At 43.9% G+C, this 17,080-nt stretch overlaps 1 long non-coding RNA gene across 1 annotated transcript in view; it reads left to right on the plus strand.

Annotated features, from left to right (window-relative positions):
- Positions 1 to 15,370, plus strand: part of LOC135056624 (uncharacterized) — a 57,990-nt gene extending 42,620 nt beyond the window's left edge. The window contains exon 2 of the long non-coding RNA XR_010244036.1: positions 15,218 to 15,370. This is a non-coding gene — a long non-coding RNA (uncharacterized LOC135056624). The remainder of the gene's footprint in view (positions 1 to 15,217) is intronic.
- Positions 15,371 to 17,080: the final 1,710 nt, after the last annotated feature.

Genomic DNA, 17,080 nt, shown 5'->3' on the forward strand with positions numbered 1-17,080 from the left:
GCTGGAATAAATTGACAGAAGCAGTGGGACAGCAGGCCAAAAAAGTTTTCGAATCCCTGAGGTTGATACTTGCTTCTCATTGCTTACATTTACATGCCCCTGCACCAGAGCCGGATTAAGGGGGGGGGGGGGGTCCCGGGGATACATACCCCCGGGCCCCCCTTTCCAAAAGGGCCCCCTGTCACACCACAGATTGGATCTCTCTTCCGATCCGATCTGTGGTGCTGTGCTCCCGTCCGCACTGCAGCGGTGGCCGTATAGACAGGACAGCTGAGCGACGGCTCAGCTGTCCAATAATGTATGAGTGAAGTAGGCTGCCCCCAATGGCTGAGCGGCATGCTGCTTCACTCATACATGATTGGAGAGCTGAGCCGTCACTCAGCTGTGTGTGCGGTTGCCGGGGATGGGAGCGGAGTTACCTCATGAGCCAGTTGCGCTCTGGTCGGGAAAGCAGAGAAAACCCAGCGCAGCTCCTGCCACCTCAGGTACAGCGTAGAGGCTTTGTAGAGGAGGAAGAGCCAGGCAGCCCAGTGACAGAGGCCGCTCAGGGACAGCACAGAGGAGGGAGCCTTGGCTGGGGTACTCGCTGCTGCTGCTCTCACAGGGACACTATGTGCTCACATACAGGGGCATAATAATGTGTATGGGGCAGGTGGAGCCACAGGACGGGACAATGTATAGAGTAGGAGGAGAGGGAGCTGCAGGAGGAGGGTACACACACACACACACACACCTCTCTTGAATAGGGGCCCCACTGTCTTAAGTACCCCGGGCCCCCCATGGTCTTAATCCGGCTCTGCCCTGCACTGTTGTTTGCCTGCAGTAGAATATCATGTGCTGGTAGTTTTTAATCTAAGTATACACCTGATGGATTTCAGCAACAATCCATTTTTCTGAGAGAGATGAAGTGATACAGAGAACATTTAACTTCTAGTGTACACACTACTCCATTATCATTCGTATCTAAATTATAAATGTTCCTAAAGATGGTTGAGATGATGTTTTTAAATGTACTATGTCAGATCAATCATACACACACTACATTTGTGACACAATGCTGGTTCATCGCTACGTCCAAATGTCGTAGAGCAGAGGTTCTCAAACTCTGTCCTCGGGGGCACACACAGTGCATGTTTTGCAGGTAACCCAGCAGGTGCACAGGTGTATTAATTACTCACTGACACATTTTAAAAGGTCCACAGGTGGAGCTAATTATTTCACTTGTGATTCTGTGAGGAGACCTGCAAAACATGCACTGTGTGTGCCCCCGAGGACCGAGTTTGAGAACCTCTGTCGTAGAGCATAGGCAAATGCAGGTGGGTTTTCCGGTTGCCTGGAAACACCCTCCTCTTAGCAAGTAGCTCAAATTATAGCAACAACAGCAATGGTATGTAATACAATTACTAGAGCTGCCGTCACATCATGCAGTTTTCCTGCTCAGAGGTAGCAGCTTCTTCTACCAAGTTTGCTCTGTATGTGGATCTGATTTGATAAAGCTAAATATTTATCGTATATAATACCCTTTATGAGGTCTAAGAACACTGTACGCTATTTATGTATGAAGTACCGTAAGGGTACGCTAGTTGCGTAACAATCGCTTTGCCGTGATCGAGACGCTCAAGCGTCACGTTCACTCACGGCCAAGAGATCACAGGCAGGCACGTTATTGGCTGTTGACTAAAGTAATGATTCGCTATAGCGTAGCGAACGCTCGGGACCACGAGGAGATCACCAGCGGCGCTGACGCTCACTATATTAAACCTTTGTATCTAAAGCATAAACAGTGTATTGTGCAGTAAAACCTTAGTGTAATGTTAGAGAGTAAATGCAACACAGTATAACCTTATTACCTTAAAAGCTGTTTGAGCGTCACCGACGCTCTGAGAATACTTAATACTATAAGAAACACACAGATACCGTGCTCAGGGTCCAACGCCTAAAATATATATTATGAATGCTATACTTGCAAAAGAGTTAAACACAATACAAGTCATACACTACAATATAACATAGACTACCTAACCAGATAACTACACAAGAAATACAATACAATACAATTTAAGGGAAAAATGAGTGAGAAAGAGAAGGAGAGAGAGAGAGAGAGAAATTGAGAGAGATTGGCCCACAATAACAAGAAGATCAATATAGCTGCGGAGAAACACTTACGCACAAGGGGAAACGATCGCATGCGCCTCGATATCCAGCTCCCGATTATCAGCAATGAGAACCGTTGAAGAGAGTGAACTGGATATGGTCGGCCTGCCTATTTATGCCCCACACACAATACAATTCAATGGTCCCTACAATCTCATTGTTCATTGGACACAGGAATTCGGCTTCGCATTATAACAAAAGGTCATAGGTTGATTCATACAGGTGGGCTGTGACTATTTCCAACTGCTCAGGTGGGAGGGAAACTGGGTTTCCCGCCGCATGGGTAATAAAGTGCAAATAAAGTAAATGTTCATAAACTTCTTATGTCCATAACTATTCGCACGAGCGATTGATCTGCTTCAAACCAACACCGGAATATTTCTAATTAAATATTCTTCCGATGGATACTAAACACCACTGTATTACTCCTGTCTGACCCTTCGTATCAAACAAAGAGGGATTTCTCTGTTCATGAACATTCTATATTAACCAAACTTTCAGAATCTATCAAAGGGACCATGATCTACAAAATACATTATTACTGAAAATATGTAACGAATGAGTCGCACGCTAAGATTACATAAACTCTACCGTAAATACGCATACCGTGCGCCTGCGGGTGCCCGCGACTGTGAGTATGCGCACGTACGGGAGAGCGTACGCATGCGCAGCATGGACCAGTATGAGGTGCAAATATGGCAGTGTGTGTAGAGATATTTTTCTGACTTTGACAGTCCACCCTTTGGCAGTCAATAATAACTGCCACCTTCTAAAACATTTCAAAAGGAGAAAAATATATGTCTGGGGTTAATTCATTTCCATGGTTGGGTAAGGGAGGAGTGAGGAGTAGGTGGGAAGAGGGTATGACCTAGTGAGATAGCAGAAGCATGTATGTATGAGTCCATGTTTGGGGGGTCATGTATCATCGTGCCGTACGTGTTGTAAATCAAGCTTCGAGGTATTGCGAAGTATACATTTGAATTCCTTCTTATCCCGTGGTACGGGTCTGTGGATGGGCTGTCAAACTTTACCGAGCTCTTTTCGGTTTTGGTTGTAACAAAATGGGGAAGCACATTTTAGTTGATGATACATGAATGGGGGAGATATGTGATTGCTGATATCTGTGCCTGTATTCCCTATCGACTATGTGTGTCATTACCTGTGGGTTGTAGAAATGAAGAAAAGACATAATTACGGTAAATGCGGTGGTATTCTATGTCAGGTAAATGTACAGTCGTCGATTGAGGTTTTGTTCGGTATCAGTTGAAAGTCGTCTTCTTTGCGCTGTTTTGCCCATTAGGTGCGAGCAAAAAGCTTTGTCAATGCCAATAGATTTACAAAAATGTTGGGCTAGCGTGAGTTTAAGAATTCTAGGGAAACTGGGGATCCATGGCAAAGTTCATCAAATGTCCGTATCTAAAGTGGTCAAAACTTCTTCTTTGGTCAATCCGTTGTCTGTATAGTGTCTTGTCAACTTCCTCGTCCAAGGGGGTCTTTTTATCTTGGAGAAAAACAGAAAAACATGTGAAAGAAACGGACCGTAGAAATCGCATTTTCATCACATCATTGTTTCTACATTTGGGTCATAAATCAAGTCCAGGTTAATTACAGTTTCCTCACTCCTTAAACTCATTACCCTAGTACGATGATTGCACTTCATTAAAGCCTGACCGCATCTAAATATCAATCCAATCGATATGACAACACCTAAGATACATAGGAGAAACTTCCCAACATCCATTATGACTCCTTGAGCCCAGTCTCCTAAACCAGAAAACCAATTTCGCGGGTTCAACCATGACACCCAACCAGTCAGCTCATTACCTACAGCAGCAAGAGTGAGATTGTGTCTCCTGCGAAATTCCCACTTCAATTGGAGAATATCGTCCATCTTTTGGTCTATGACCTCGACCGGATCCTCGGTGCTATTTGTAATATATGTGCAACATTTCACGCCGTATTGTGTTGCCAGTGTGACACAATATCCGCCTGTCACTGCTGTGAGGTAATTGAGAACCATTCTATGCTGTACCAGTTCTGTTTTGTAAGCTTGAAGTTCCCTTCCAGTATACCTAAACGTGTCATCATACATTTCAGTGATATTATCTAACAAATTTGCGAGCGCCGATATGTATTTATAATTCAGCACTCCTCTAGCGGTGCGGGTGAAATTTAACGCGATTAAGAATTGAATCCCGGTGGATTCACTTATCAGATCAGAGGCCGGATGCTCTGTCTTCTCTATCAGGTGCCTTTTAACAACGTGCTCGTAATGGGTGTGAGTATAAGGAGCTTGGGCACCACGGTGTATGTCTTTCATTTTGTCATGTGATACAGTCATTACTTCAGGCAGTACTTTTCCAATATAACACAATCCTTCAGAGTTTGGGGCAAGCCACTTGTACGCCTTTCTCCCGCATATGAAATATGCATCATCGGGGAGAACATATGGGACGGAGTAGGACATAACCATATTACACACCTTCCATGTGAAATCTCCTAACCCTAATTCTTCCATCTGCTTAGTACACGTATCAGGTTGTACGATATGTGCACAGTATCCTGGTGATACCTCTCCAACTTTAGTAATCCTATTTCCTAAGGTATACCTATACCGGAAAGATTTTCCTCTACTGGCTATGTGGCGTACAAGCTCTGTATCTGTAGGCATTCTATCTGCTCTATGCGAAAAGGTCATGGTGTGGTTACTCCATGACACTTCCCAATTTCCCGGTTTTCGGGGATTGGAGATGTTGAAACATAATAGGGACCTATCCACATGGTATTGGTGGAGCTTCAAACTAGGAGGGCTGGAGATATTAAACCTCCGGTCCACCGGTCTCCCACCATTTAACTCAAGTACCTCCTCTATCGTTAAAGGAAATGGTACTAGCCCTGATTTGCTATGACCCTGAGGTACTTGAGAGCATACCCAACAATCTGTTTTGTTTAACACATTACCCACTAAGGAGTGATAGTCACTCAATGCTCTGGTCAACATCATGGTCAACAGGAAAATCCGGATCACAGTCTCTTGGGGCAAGTCCATCTTAGGAGGAGACGAAGAAGAATGAAAAGGGGGGGGAAATAATTTGAGGGAGAGGGGATGGGAAGTGGAGAAAAACAATAAAAGGGAATGGGGAGTCGACAACAGCTCTTGGTCTTGAGATTTTCACGGCTCAGGTGCCGCCTCAGTCCTCCTGGAACAGACACTCCAGTGATACAACCTCTACCGTCTGTTCCTTATCACGGGACTTCTCTGGATCAGCAACCTTCTTGCAGTGGGATGAATGAACCCAAGTCTCTCTCTCAGCAACCTTCAATGCTGTAGTGCTAGTCAATAAGACCTGGTATGGTCCTTCCCATCTGTCAATAAGGCAACCTGAGCGTAGAAAATTCCGTATCATTACATAATCCCCAGGTTCAATGTAATGACAATTACTATCTGGTAAATCAGGAATCACCAACTTCAGATTATCATTTTGATTCCTCAACTGTTTACTCATGTTAATCAAGTATTTTACAGTTACTTCATTGTTACACTTCAAATCATCCTGAGGGTTAATCATAACATGCGGTTGTCGACCAAACAAGATTTCAAAGGGAGACAGATTAAGAGGGGACCTGGGAGTGGTTCTGATGCTGTACAGTACAATGGGTAAAGCTTCTGGCCATGTCAATCCTGTCTCTGCCATCACTTTACTCAGTTTATTTTTAATAGTGCTGTTCACTCTTTCCACTTTCGCACTCGCCTGTGGACGGTATGGAGTGTGCAGCTTGCTATCAATTCCCATCAATTTACACATTCCTTGAAAGACATCACCTGTAAAATGGGTACCCCTATCACTTTCGATAATTCTAGGGATACCATATCTACATACAAATTCCTGCACAATTTTCTTCGCAGTAAACATAGCGGTATTTGTGGCCGCCGGAAATGCTTCGACCCAATTTGAGAAAACATCTATACAAACAAGTACATATTTCAAATTTCGACAAGGGGGTAATTGTATAAAGTCAATTTGTATTACCTGGAAAGGGCCGCCGGCAGGTGGGATATGGGATGGTTCTGTAGGTATTGCCTTTCCAATATTCTTTCTCAAACAGGTAAGGCACGACATGGCTCTTTTACTCGCATGAGAGGAGAATCCTGGGGCGCACCAATATGCTCTTACCAACTTGCACATCCCTTCATTGCCTAGATGAGTCAGCCCGTGAGCTGCCTCAGCCAAACATGGAAGGTATGTTCTGGGGGCCACTGGTTTACCTTGTCCATCCGTCCAGAGTCCTGAGGACTCCTGGCCATATCCCTTTGCCTTCCAGACTGCCTTTTCCTGTGTGGAACACAAATTTTGCATCTCACACAACTTCTGTGTGTTGATGGTATTAAATACCATCAGTTGTGTGGTGTCTGTCTGTCTGGGGGTAGCAGCTGCTAACTTAGCTGCTTCGTCTGCTCGGCTGTTACCAAGCGATACTGGGTCTTGGCTATATGTATGTGCTTTACATTTGATAACAGCCACTCTATCGGGTTCCTGTATCGCTGTTAGAAGCCTTTTTATGTGAGCTGCATGCGCTACCGGTGTACCAGCTGCCGTCATGAAATTTCTGAGGCGCCATAGGGCTCCGAAATCATGGACTACCCCGAATGCGTATCTAGAATCGGTGTAGATATTGGCTGATTTGCCCTTAGCCAATTCACATGCTCTGGTTAGGGCGACCAGTTCAGCAACCTGGGCTGAGTGAGGTGGGCCTAGCGGTTCCGCTTCTATGGTGCCTTGGTCATCTACGACTGCGTATCCAGTACACAAGTCTCCCGAGTCTGACTGTCTATGACAACTACCGTCCGTGTAGAACGTAAGTTCTGCATCTTCCAGTGGGTTGTCACTGATGTCAGGCCTTGCGGTGAAATTTTGGGTCAAATATTCTATACAATCATGAGTGTCTTCCTTTGTATTAAATCCTCCTTCCCCAGTACTCTCATCCTCCACCCTTTGGGTCTGTCCAGACACACTTGGGAGATATGTTGCAGGATTTAATGCACTGCATCTCCTTATGGTGATGTTTACGGGGGCCATTAGTGCCAATTCCCATCTTGTAAACCGCGCTGATGAGACGTGCCTGGTTTGGGCAGAATTTAACAAGGCTGACACTGCATGCGGTGTATGAATTGTGAGGTTGTGACCTAGCACGACGTCTTCGCTTTTCGTTACTAGTAATGCTATTGCAGCAACGCTTCGCAAGCATGTGGGGAGGGATCGCGCTACCGTGTCTAGCTGAGCGCTGTAATATGCTACTGGCCTGCTGGCATCACCGTGCTTTTGGGTTAGTACGCCTGCCGCGCAACCAGCACTTTCTGTTCCGTATAGTTCAAAGGGTTTCCCATAGTCCGGCATACCTAATGCTGGTGCCTGCGTTAGGCACTGTTTAAGTCTCTCAAATGCTGCCTCAGACTCGTCTGTATGCGAAATCCGATCAGGTTTGTTTGAGGAGACCATTTCCTGCAAAGGTAACGCTAACATGGAAAACCCTGGGATCCAATTACGGCAATACCCACACATTCCTAAAAATGTTCTGATCTGTTGCTGGGTTTGTGGCAGAGTCATGTCTCTAATTGCTTGAATTCTATCAGCGGTCAGGTGTCTCAGTCCTTGTGTTAAACAGTGTCCCAAATATTTTACCTTAGTTTGGCATAATTGCAACTTGTCTTTGGAAACCTTGTGTCCTGTGTCTGAAAGATGAAACAGGAGCTGTTTCGTATCCTTCAGGGATGCCTCCAATGAATCAGAACACAGTAGTAGATCATCCACGTACTGTATTAATACTGATCCACTCACTGGTTGGAAAGACTGTAAGCAATCATGCAAAGCCTGAGAAAATATACTTGGGCTATCTATGAATCCTTGTGGTAATCGAGTCCATGTGTATTTGACTCCTCTGTATGTAAATGCGAACAAATATTGACTGTCAGGGTGCAGAGGTACCGAAAAGAAAGCGGAGCAGAGGTCAATAACAGTGAAAAATTTCGCAGTGGGAGGGATTTGCATTAGGATGACAGCTGGATTTGGCACTACGGGGAACTGACTCTCAACTATTTTGTTAATCCCCCTTAGATCCTGCACTAGCCGGTAACCCCTCCCCCCACTCTTTTTTACAGGGAAGATGGGACTATTAGCAGTGCTGGACGTTCTTACCAGAATGCCCTGTTGTAGCAAGCGCTCTATTACTGGGTAAACTCCTAACTCCACCTCTGGCTTCAGAGGGTACTGTGGGATTTTTGGAGCTATCCTACCATCTTTTACTTGTACAACTACCGGAGCTACGTTTGCCATTAATCCAGTGTCCTGTCCATCTTTTGTCCAAAGTGACTCTGGTATCTGAGATGTCATTTCTTCTACTTGGGAGGGAGTCCTATTTGTCATAGTGGTATGTGACATTAATTTTGACGGGGAGTCTAACATGTCTCGTACTTCCTGAGCGTGATTCTCAGGTATGTCCAAGAATACACCTTCAGGAGTACAATAAATGACGCACCCCATTTTACACAGTAAGTCTCTTCCCAGGAGATTGGTCGGTGCCGATGCCGCCAGCAAAAAGGAATGCTTGGTATGTAAAGGCCCTATTGTAATCTCTGCTGGTTTGCTAACAGGGTAATGCTGGACTACTCCTGTTACTCCCACGGCTGGAATTGTCCTACCAGTGGTCCTCATGCCCACTGTCGAATTTATCACTGATTTGGCCGCCCCTGTGTCTACAAGAAAGTTTAATGATTTACCAGCTACATTGATTGCAATTTCTGGTTCACTTCCAAGACTTGCAATCAATTTTACTGGCTGCAGATTACAGGTATGGCCACACCCCTATTGGGTATGGTGACCTCCCTGAATCCCGCTGGCAGCAACTACTTGTGAGGGAGTTAGCTGGGAACTACCAGAGGTTTGCCAATCTCTGTTTGGGGGGTATCTTTTTGTTTCCCCTGCATGTGGCTCATAACTCCGTTTCTGCGGACCTTGCTCCCAATGTCGTGTGTCGTGTCGTTGTCTAGGGGGTTGGTATGAGTTTCGTACATTCTTTACTCTACAATCTCGTGCCATGTGTCCCTGTTTATGACAAGAATAACAAGTAACCACACTTGACTTACCCACAGGGTTTGGTGATACAATCAAAGGCTGCCTTGTGGTCAGGGCCTGTATACTTACGGCCTTTAACTTATCACTTTGTTGTTCCCTGTGTCTGGTGATGTTCCTATCGTGATCAATAGCAGCCTCTCTCAAAGTAGCCACAGACAGACCTCGCCAACATGGTTGTGTGGTCTGTACCCTAGTCTTTAATGATTCTTTTAAACCATCCATCAGTACCGATACTGCTACTTCTCGATGGTTTATGTTTGTTTTAATGTCCTCTATGCCTGTGTATTTTGCCATTTCTGATAATGCTCTGTGAAAATACTCTGCAGCTGTCTCTGACTCCTTCTGTTTAATGGAGAATATCTTGTTCCATCTGACTACCGCTGGGAAATATTCTTTTAACTGTAAGTTTATTCTTTTTACATTGTCTTTGTTGTACACATCTGTAAGAGGTACATCCTGATCTAATCCGCAATCAGCTAAAAATTGAGTTGCGTCAACATTGGAGGGTAAACATGCTCTCAGCAATATCTGCCAGTCTTTATTGTTGGGCTCTACAGTGTTACCTAAGTCTCTGATGTATTTTTGACTGGCAACTAAATCTTTTCTAGGGTCAGGGAATTCAGACACGATGGTCCTTAATTCCATTCTGGAAAATGGGCTATACATGGCAATGTTCCTCACAGGGGTGACCCCTGTTGTGTCAGTTTTCCCATTTGGAACAGCTATTACCCTAACAGGATTAACTCTAACAACATCACTCTGTGTGGGTTCTACAGCCTGTGGTGAAATGGCTTCAGCATAGTGTATGGTGCCGTACTTACCTGTAGACACGACCTCACCTATCCCTCCGCTAGGGGCCTTTGTTACTAATCTCGTGGGTGGAGCTGTGCCTACTGTGGTCTCTGCTATGGTGGCTGCTAGAGAGAGCGCTGAAATTGTTGCCGATTCGTCTTCTTGATCACACTCCTGAGGAAAGTTCAAAACAGGGTACAACTTGCACGGGTTAATACTTGTATTGGTTAATTGGTTAACATTATCTTTAACATTTACACAGTTGCTAAGTGTTTGTGTGTTACACCTTAGTGCGTCATTCTCCGCAACCAATTTCTCTCCTGATATGTATGGTGGCGGTGGGGCCGTGGCTATCAGTTTTCTGATTGAGCCAGATCCCGCCGCCTGAGCCAATCCTCTCTGTATGTCACCTTCCTGCTGCCACAACTGCAAATAATCGTAATGTTTGATTCGTCTCTTTGTTGATTTAATGAGACATATCCTTCTCCTTAAATTCGTTAACACCTCTGTGCTGAAGCTACCTACTCTTGGGAATTTCTCCCCGTCATGTACTGTCATTCTCTCCCATTCATCACATAAAGCTTCTGTGTGACTTCCGTATTTCTCACACATTACATACCTTGCCGACCCAATTGGTCGGTTCACTGAATCAACCCGAACCGAGGTTGATCGCCCCCTACCTGAACAAGTGGCCCCCATAGTTCGAAGGTGTTGCTTTATTTAACCAACCCTTACGCAAACCAAATGTCCAAAATAGGCTGACGGTGGCGGTTTACCGAGTACCCCACTCACTCGCCCACGCCGACCAATACGACCTGATCACACCGATATGGTGCTGGCGTACTCGACCTAGGGCCCCTGCGACCTGAACCTCTATTTACTGGAACCTGTGAGGGTGCTCCGAAGAACACTTACTCTTTCCAGTAACTATTGGTTGCTGGATAGTTCCTGAGTGAGCAGCGAACTTCCCTTAAAATAAAAAAAAGTTACACAAATCACGTTAGAATGTACAAATAGCGTTTATGACCTTCGTACACAAATAGTACCGGTCAGGTTTACTAATGCACACAATTACGTGCGGTACAATCGTTTAGTACACAAGCAACTAATCTTATGTACTGAGCGACCAGTGGAATCGAAAATTACGGCTGCGAATTCCTTCAGCCAGAGCTTATATGGCCTATATGGGTGTTGCACCAACCCTTTCTTGGTGTTGTGCCTGTGGACTGTATAGCGGACTTCCTTGTCTGCTGTACCTGAACCTGTTGGTCTGCTATGACCTCCTGGTCTGTTACAGTATGACCTCCTGGTCTGTTACAGTATGACCTCCTGGTCTGCTACACTCTAATGCTCAAATTGTATATTTAACCAGGGATGCCTCCCTAGCCACCATGTACGTCACTTACACGCATGTACCTCACGAGTACTCGACTTTTCTTGTGGTTCAACCTGTAAAATTGTATACAACACACTCACTCACCACATGTACACTTTTGTTTCTATTTCTATTTCTGCGCAGAAATTTCTCTTTAGACCAGATGTGTTACAAATTAGGAGAAGGATCTATTAATTTAAATTTGGAATTAAAAAAAAATAAAAAAAAAATTTGCGCGATTTATCGCCTGGCGTTATTTACCGCGTGGCGCTACTTATCGCATTGAGAGGAGAGAGAAAAAAAAAACTTGTGATTTGAGTTACGTGGGCGTACCCGTACGCTCCGTTGCGTAATATACGCTGTGTGCGTCGGCCCTTGGATTGCGTACGCAAGTCTCAGTCTTTTGTTAGAGACACGTGTACGCAAAGCAAAGATCCACCGTGACACAATTTATACGTTTATCAACTATAGAACTGGCAAACAGGAGAGTGACATACGAAAATACACCAATGAAAAGGAAATGCAGATATATATGTGTGCGTGCGTGTGTACGCAAGACAGAAAAATAAACCGTTTTAAAAGGACACTATTGTTTTGTTCTTACCTCCGGTTCCCGGATTCCTTCAGCACCCTTTACTAAGAGAAGCAGACGCTTATCCAAACAGCACTACGAGGAGTATGATCTCCCGCCCTTTGCTGCTGGATAATGTCTGCTGAAATTACCTAGTGCAGATATGTGAAGGACAGGACGAGCCGCCAATTGATAAAGCTAAATATTTATCGTATATAATACCCTTTATGAGGTCTAAGAACACTGTACGCTATTTATGTATGAAGTACCGTAAGGGTACGCTAGTTGCGTAACAATCGCTTTGCCGTGATCGAGACGCTCAAGCGTCACGTTCACTCACGGCCAAGAGATCACAGGCAGGCACGTTATTGGCTGTTGACTAAAGTAATGATTCGCTATAGCGTAGCGAACGCTCGGGACCACGAGGAGATCACCAGCGGCGCTGACGCTCACTATATTAAACCTTTGTATCTAAAGCATAAACAGTGTATTGTGCAGTAAAACCTTAGTGTAATGTTAGAGAGTAAATGCAACACAGTATAACCTTATTACCTTAAAAGCTGTTTGAGCGTCACCGACGCTCTGAGAATACTTAATACTATAAGAAACACACAGATACCGTGCTCAGGGTCCAACGCCTAAAATATATATTATGAATGCTATACTTGCAAAAGAGTTAAACACAATACAAGTCATACACTACAATATAACATAGACTACCTAACCAGATAACTACACAAGAAATACAATACAATACAATTTAAGGGAAAAATGAGTGAGAAAGAGAAGGAGAGAGAGAGAGAGAGAGAGAAATTGAGAGAGATTGGCCCACAATAACAAGAAGATCAATATAACTGCGGAGAAACACTTACGCACAAGGGGAAACGATCGCATGCGCCTCGATATCCAGCTCCCGATTATCAGCAATGAGAACCGTTGAAGAGAGTGAACTGGATATGGTCGGCCTGCCTATTTATGCCCCACACACAATACAATTCAATGGTCCCTACAATCTCATTGTTCATTGGACACAGGAATTCGGCTTCGCATTATAACAAAAGGTCATAGGTTGATTCATACAGGTGGGCTGTGACTATTTCCAACTGCTCAGGTGGGAGGGAAACTGGGTTTCCCGCCGCATGGGTAATAAAGTGCAAATAAAGTAAATGTTCATAAACTTCTTATGTCCATAACTATTCGCACGAGCGATTGATCTGCTTCAAACCAACACCGGAATATTTCTAATTAAATATTCTTCCGATGGATACTAAACACCACTGTATTACTCCTGTCTGACCCTTCGTATCAAACAAAGAGGGATTTCTCTGTTCATGAACATTCTATATTAACCAAACTTTCAGAATCTATCAAAGGGACCATGATCTACAAAATACATTATTACTGAAAATATGTAACGAATGAGTCGCACGCTACGATTACATAAACTCTACCGTAAATACGCATACCGTGCACCTGCGGGTGCCCGCGACTGTGAGTATGCGCACGTACGGGAGAGCGTACGCATGCGCAGCATGGACCAGTATGAGGTGCAAATATGGCAGTGTGTGTAGAGATATTTTTCTGACTTTGACAGATTGACCCTCAATCAGTGCACTGGACCAGAGAGTAGCTACCAGTAAGAAGAGACAGGATTCTGAGGTGGGAGAATGTGTGGTTAGAAAGTGTAGTACTGGTTCTATTATGTTTGTGTATTTATTTATTATGGTATGTTTAACATTTTCCTGACCATTTCTTTATATTATTTAAATGTTTGATGCAGCCTATACTAGAGGCCATCTATAATGTTGAATATTAATACACCAGAGGAATTTTGGATATCGGATTTTTCCGTATTTTGGAATAATTGCATACCATAATGAGATATCATGGTGATGGGACCCAAGTCTAAGCACAGAATGCATTTATGTCACATAAACACCTTATACACCCAGCCTGAAGGTAATTTTAGCCAATATTTTTTATAATTTTGTGCATTAAACAAAGTGCGTGTACATTCACACAATTCATTTATGTTTCATATATACCTTATACACACAGCCTGAAGGTCATTTAATACAATATTTTTAATAACTTTGAGTATTAAACAAAGTTTGTGTAAATTGAGCCATCAAAAAACAAAGGTTTCACTATCTCACTCTCACTCAAAAAAAGTCCGTATTTCGGAATATTCCGTATTTCGGAATATTTGGATATGGGATACTCAACCTGTACTGTATTCCATAGATTGTCCAGTGTATAAAAAGACCAACGTTTACATTAACGTCCAGGGTCGTTACTAGGATCTTCTACTGCTCCCCAGACTCCCGCACTTGCTCCTATGTTCTGTAGAGTGGGAGATTATGGACTTCATTTGGAAACCCCCATATAGAAATTCTGTGTTTGCCACTGCAGAGCATTTAAAATCACATGAGTCGAATGATGATTGACTTGGGCTCTGTGTACACACTGTGCAATCGGACCATCCAGCCAAGAATCAGTTGTTCAGCTCAATTATTTTACATTGTGTACCCAGCTTTAGAGTCATGAGAAAATCCTGTTATAGAATGCAATTTGCACCTGAGTAAGCCATGTTGCAAAGCAAGGGGTCTATATGTTTTTTCGTTTTTTTAAATTCATTAAAAATACTGCCTGTACTGTTTATACTTAGCACACAAATATTGGTCAGCCTTATTTTTGACCTTAGAAATTGTGCTCCGAAATTGTAATCTACGAGGTCCATCTTCCCTTATTTCCAGATGTTATGGTCAGAAAAGCTTGCTTGTTTTTTGCTTGTACCTCTATAGGATGTGAGCAAAACATGGTTGCTTTCCATCCCCTAACATCCCGCAGAGTAGTAGCGACATAGTCACAACTAATTGAAGTTACCGTCTAATCGGTCTACATATTTAAAATATGTCCCCTTCCACCATTCAACATAGTTTGTAAAGGTGCAGAATTCCAACTTCTAGCTGGATTTACCCCTAACAGTAAATGAGGAGCATAGTCTACGGTCATAAATAATGGAAAATATATTTAAGTTTCTAGTTTATACTAGTTTACTGAAATAAATCTCTTTTGTAAAAGTTTTATTTGTTATATCTCACCAACCTACGTCACACTGCTGTCATAGAATGTTTAATGAGGCAAATCAGTCCCTGCTCCAATGAAGCTTACAATTTAATTTCCTTATTACAGGCATTGAGGCGATTAACCTACAACCAGGATTTATGACCTTGAGAGGAAGCAGGAGCATCAGTGGAAATCCGAGTGAACATGGAGAGAATAAACAAAGAGCTCCGTGTGTGTTGTGAGTGGAGAATAAAGTGCTAATGTGCGGGTTTCAGCTAATGCCAGAACTCATTATAATGCTGACAGAATTATGCAGAAGATCATGTGTTGTGTTGGTATTGGTGGGGCTACAAATTGTAACCCGAAATCATAAGATGTTGATACATGTAGTGATTTAAAAGGCCAGGTTGTTTGATTTAGATAACACTGACTTCAAATCTATGATGCCAACATCAGAACTGGGAGAAGTTATTTAGAACTGGGTATGTTGTGGTTTCCAACTAAAGTAGCCCCTTATCCCTCAAGTGTGATATGCTCTCTGGTACTCAATTGCCCACTGGACAGGTAGCAGAATTAGAATATAAACATGCCAATCATGACAGTGTGTGATTTAGTAGACTAAGGGGTAAATTTACTAACATTCGTAATTTTCGGAAAAAGGTCAAAGTTCAATCACGAATGACATCGAAAGTGTAAAACTGCAACTTTTTGAATTTATTACGACTAATTTACTAAGCTGTCGTATTCGGGTTTTTCTTTTGTTCCGATGTCGATGTCATTCGTGTTTTTTTTTCTATTTTTACGGCAGTGATTAGCAAAACACTGCCGACTTTTTTACAATGAATCTCGGCCGGATCTGTGTGATCCGTGCTGGGGTTTATTTTTTTTGTTTTTTTTAAATTAAACACTGCAAAATATTTTAAAAAAAATTGCGTGGGGTCCCCCCTCCTAAGCATAACCAGCCTCGGGCTCTTTGAGCCGATCCTGGTTGCAGAAATATGGGGAAAAAAATGACAGGGGTTCCCCCATATTTAAGCAACCAGCATCGGGCTCTGCGCCTGGTCCTGGTTCCAAAAATACGGGGGACAAAAAGAGTAGGGGTCCCCCGTATTTTTAAAACCAGCACCGGGCTCCACTCACTGGACAGATAATGCCACAGCCGGGGGTCACTTTTATATAGTGCCCTGCGGCCGTGGCATCAAAAATCCAACTAGTCACCCCTGGCCGGGGTACCCTGGGGGAGTGGGGACCCCTTCAATCAAGGGGTCCCCCCCCCCAGCCACCCAAGGGCCAGGGGTGAAGCCCGAGGCTGTCCCCCCCCATCCAATGGGCTGCGGATGGGGGGGCTGATAGCCTTTGTTGTCAAAGAAAAGATATTGTTTTTAGTAGCAGTACTACAAGTCCCAGCAAGCCTCCCCCGCATGCTGGTACTTGGAGAACCACAAGTACCAGCATGCGGCGGAAAAACGGGCCCGCTGGTACCTGTAGTACTACTACTAAAAAAATACCCAAAAAAACACAAGACACACACACCGTGAAAGTATAATTTTATTACATACATACACACATACATACATACTTACCTTATGTTCCCACGCAGGTCGGTCCTCTTCTCCAGTAGAATCCAAGGGGTACCTGTTGAAGAAATTATACTCACGAGATCCAGGGGTCCAGGGTCCTCGGAGAAATCCTTTGTAATCCACGTACTTGAAAAAAAAAAAAAAAACGCTTACCCGAGCCACGCACTAAAAGGGGACCCATGTTTTCACATGGATCCCCTTTTCCCGACTGCCAGAAAACCCACTCTGACTTCTGTCTAAGTGGGTTTCCTCAGCCAATCAGGGAGCGCCACGTTGTAGCACTCTCCTGATCGGCTGTGTGCTCCTGTCCTGACTGACAGGCAGCACACGGCAGTGTTACAATGTAGCGCCTATGCGCTCCATTGTAACCAATGCTGGGAACTTTCTGCTCAGCGGTGACGTCACTTTA

Source organism: Pseudophryne corroboree, chromosome 1 (assembly GCF_028390025.1).
Source record: "Pseudophryne corroboree isolate aPseCor3 chromosome 1, aPseCor3.hap2, whole genome shotgun sequence".
Classification (NCBI taxonomy): Eukaryota; Metazoa; Chordata; class Amphibia; order Anura; family Myobatrachidae; genus Pseudophryne; species Pseudophryne corroboree.